The 4107-nt window shown below is 55.9% G+C and overlaps 1 protein-coding gene across 4 annotated transcripts in view; it reads left to right on the top strand.

The window, feature by feature from the left end:
* The window catches only part of KCNE3 (potassium voltage-gated channel subfamily E regulatory subunit 3), a 21125-nt gene that overhangs the window by 8006 nt on the left and 9012 nt on the right, over positions 1-4107 (top strand). The gene's annotated exons all lie outside the window — the stretch shown is intronic.

The following is a 4107-nucleotide window of genomic DNA, read 5'->3' on the forward strand; positions in this document are numbered from 1 at the left end:
CTTGCTGTTAGAGCGGGGAGGCAGTGCGACAGGCTGACCTGGGGGTGGTGGAAGTCTCTTTGCTGGTGGGTTTCAAGGGGAAGCTGGATAAGCATTGGACAGGGGGGATTTAGGAGCTGCGTTCCTGCCTTCGTGCAAGGGGTTGGACCAGGTGGGCCTTGAGGTCCCTGCCAACCCTACGATTTATATGCACACGCAATGTTAAAGACAGCAGGGGCCAAGCGGGGCAAGGAAAGGGATCCAGGGTCAAGTACCGAGGCTGCAATGTGAGGGACTGTTCATCCCTTGTTACTGCTGACTGTCACTGGCTCACGGGGTGACCTTGGGCAAGATCCTCTTTGTGCCTGACTGGCGTGACAGTCCACATAGCCAGCGGGCAGTGAAGGAGACTTAATTCTTGCTTTGCACCCTCTGATGAAAGGTATGTCAGAAGTGCAGTTCATCTGCGTAATTCCTCTCTGTCTTCCTGGAAGTGGGTTGTTTGCAGAAGACCTGGAGCATCAGCAGCTTAGGAGCCCTGCACCTACTTATAGATCACAGGCCAGCCAGCTCCCCTCCTCCTGGCGGTGGGATCAGAGCGAGAGGCAGCTGGGCCACAGGGGGAGGAAACATCTTGGTAATATTGGACCCTTATAAATGCCACAGCCTGATCAGCAACTGGAAGGAAGCTGTCAGGTGCCAGGGGCATGCAAAGCTGTGGGTGCGCCTGCCCAGGACATCTAGGGGACGGTTAAAAGAGCACGTCTTCTACCAACAGGTAACATCAGCCGTCCCCTTTCATAGTTTCATAGCTGGTAGGGTCGGAAGGGACCTGAGCAGATCATCAAGTCCGACCCCCCGCCATGGGCAGGAAAGAGCGCTGGGGTCAAATGCCCCCAGCAAGGTGTTCATCCAGCCTCCTTTTGAAACCCCCCAGGGTAGGAGCCAGCACCACCTCCCTTGGAAGTTGGTTCCACATCCTAGCCGCCCTGACAGTGAAGTAGTGCCTCCTGATGCCTAGTCTGAATCTACTCTCTGTCAACTTACGGCCGTTGTTCCTTGTTACCCCCGGTAGTGCTCGGTAGTAATCAAATTATTATGGACTGGGGGTTTGCCTTCCTCTGTAGCAGGAGGTGTAGCCCGGTACCTGGGGTCTCTCAAGCATATATTAACAACCTTTTATAGAAGCAGGATGTTGGCTGCCTGCTTTACCTGTGATGCCTGGTGCTGTCTCAGGGGTGATTTGTGTGATTTTGCTCCGAGGTTGGATAATGGGTTTGTCTGGGCTGGTTTGGACAGGGCTGATCCTGCCTCAGGCAGGGGGTTGGACTAGATGTGACCTCGGCAGGCCCCTTCCAGCCCTGCTTCTCTGTGACTTTATGAGTCAGCCCCCTTCCAGCCCCGCTTCTCTGTGACTTTATGAGTTTGTGTCCGCACTGGGTTGTCTGCTAAGCTGACAGATGAGGCCTAACGAACCAGTGTCGAACAGGGAGTCACTGTCATCTCCCGTGTCTTGCACTTACTGCACTGGGTTGTCTGCTGAGCTGACAGATGAGGCCTAATGAACCAGTGTCAAACAGAGAGTCACTGTCATCTCCCGTGTCTTGCACTTAATGCTTCTTCTGATGCATCCCTAAACTGCATGTGCCTTTTGTGCAGCTGCACACGCATGCTCAGTCTGCGATCTATCAAGATGTCCGGTTCCTTCTCCATAGTGCTGCCATCCTGCCTGGGGTCACCCATTTTGCATTTGTTATTTCTGATGATTCCTCTGGAGGTGCCGCACCTTGCATTTGTCAGCACTGAACTTCATCCCGTCAGCTCCTGCCCAGCTTTCGCTGTGCTCTAGACCCATTGATCGTAACGAGAGCCGCGCTCAGCGCTCACGTGGCATGGAAACACCTGGGTCTTGTCTACACACACGCTTCCAGTGCTGCTGCAGCCGGAGGAGCTCTGCCGTCGGGGGGGTGCAGAGCCCGGGCCGGCCTGCCCAGCCATGATTGGGAGCCGTGGAACTTAACTGGAGATTTTGCAGGCAGTATGAAAAGGGCCTGGGAGTTCGACTGCTCCTTGGCTTCCACGGCAGCTCTTAATAGGATGGGGTTTTTAGTGCCAAGGAACAGCCCCGCAGCAGTCATCAGGATCCTTGCTCCAGGTTCCCCCCAGGTCAGATGTATTTGCAGGTGGAACCACTGTGACTTGCTCCAGAGTCTGTTTTTAGCAGGACTGGCCTGTCCCTATGGTCCGCTGGTACATGAATAAGCCATCGCTGTTATCTTTAGTTGCGTGCATTGCCCTGTCATCTGTCTCCTTGGCACATACCTCACTGGCTTGTGTGCGCTCCTGTCATACCTCTTGGACTGAGTCACCTCAGGTGTCATACCAGCCTACTTGCAGGGCCTATCTCTAATAACATACCCCCGGCCTCGCTGGAGGGGCTTTGCTTGGCCCCAGCACTGGTGGCTCTCAGCAGCCTCCCAATGGGCACGGACTGGCTCCTCGAAGGCCGGGCAGTGCTGTGCCCCAGGCTGGCTCTGGTGCTGGCTGCCTGCGGTCTATGGGGCTGAGGATTGTGCAATGTGGGAGTGGGAGGGTGAGGTGGGGATTCACAGCGCTTCGCGGGAGCATGAGTAATTGCTAGTGCCTTAGTGAAGCTTCCAGGAATGCTTCTTGCACATCTCCCTGGTGGCGCCTGCTGCTTTCCTCTCTCTGAGCTGTTCCTCTGTCCATGCCCAGCTGCTCCTTCCCTCTGCCTGCCCCCCATCTCCGGCTTCAGAGGAGAGCAATGGCAGGATAGGTCAGTCCTTCCTCTGTGGGCTCAGGTCTGGGGGTAGGTCTGTGAGGAAAGGACAGAGAGGGTATCATCACGCACCAGCTACGGCTGCCTTCAGCTGCAGTCCAGGAGAGGCTGAGCGATGGGCAGTTGCCATCATTGTCTGTGGGAAAGGAGATGGGAGATGGGGGGAGCAGTAGATACACTGGAGGGTAGGGCTAGGATTCAGAGTGACTGAGACAAATTGGAGGATTGGGTAAAAAAAAATGTCATGAGGTTCAGTCAGGGCAAGTGCAAAGTCCTGCACTTAGGAGGGATGATCCCATGCACCGGTGCAGGCTGGGGGTGACTGGCTGGGCAGCAGCTCCGCAGGAAAGGACCTGGGGGGACAGGGGACAAGAAGCTGAACAGGAGCCAGCAGTGTGCCCTTGTCACCAAGAAGGCTACCAGCATCCTGGGCTGCATTGGGAGGAGCAGTGCCAGCAGAGGGAGGGCAGTGATTCTTCCCCTCTATGTAGCACTGCGGAGGTCACATCTGGAGTCCTGTGTCCAGCTGTGGCCCCCCACTACAGAAAGGATGTGGACACATTGGAGAGAGTCCAGTGGAGGACAACAAAAATGGTTGGGGGCTGAGTGACATGGCTGGTGAGGAGATGCTGAGGGCACTGGGCTGATTTAGTCTGGAGAAGAGAAGACCAAGGGGGATTGAATAGCAGCCTTCAGCTCCCTGCAGGGGGTTGCAGAGGATGGGGCTGGGCTGGTCTCCGTGGGGGCAGATGTCAGGACAAGGAGCAGGGCTCAGGTTGCAGCAAGGGAAGTTGAGGTTGGATATTAGGAAAAACTTTCTCATGAGGAGGGTAGTAAAACGCTGGAACAGGTTACCCAGAGAGGTGGTGGACTCTCCATCCTTGGAGGTTTTGAAAACCCAGGTAGACAAAGCCTTGGCTGGGATGATAGTGTTGGGGCTGGTCCTGCTTGGAGCAGGGGGTTGGACTAGATGTGACCTCCTGAGGTCCCGTCCACCCTCATTGTCTCTGAGTCTATGAGATGGCCTGGGTGAGGGGCAGAGGGCGATTGCATGTAGCTGTGGTGGGGCATCATTCTCAGCTGTAGGCACAGCTCCCTATGCACTTGCTCAAGGCTTTTTGCCACTGAGGGCCACACATTTCCCTCACCAACCTTCCCCGGCTTCCAGGACACTGCCCCATGTCCTACTTGCTGACCCCAGACCAGGGCTGGAGTTGGATCCTACAGCTGCGCTCCCACAGTCCCTGCTTGGACTATACACATACTCCGGGGGGCAGGGGGAGGAGGAAGGTGAAGGGGCGCTTTAATTAGAGCGACTCTGAGAACCG

The sequence above is a fragment of the Alligator sinensis genome, unplaced genomic scaffold, assembly GCF_000455745.1.
Source record: "Alligator sinensis unplaced genomic scaffold, ASM45574v1 scaffold1931_1, whole genome shotgun sequence".
Classification (NCBI taxonomy): domain Eukaryota; kingdom Metazoa; phylum Chordata; order Crocodylia; family Alligatoridae; genus Alligator; species Alligator sinensis.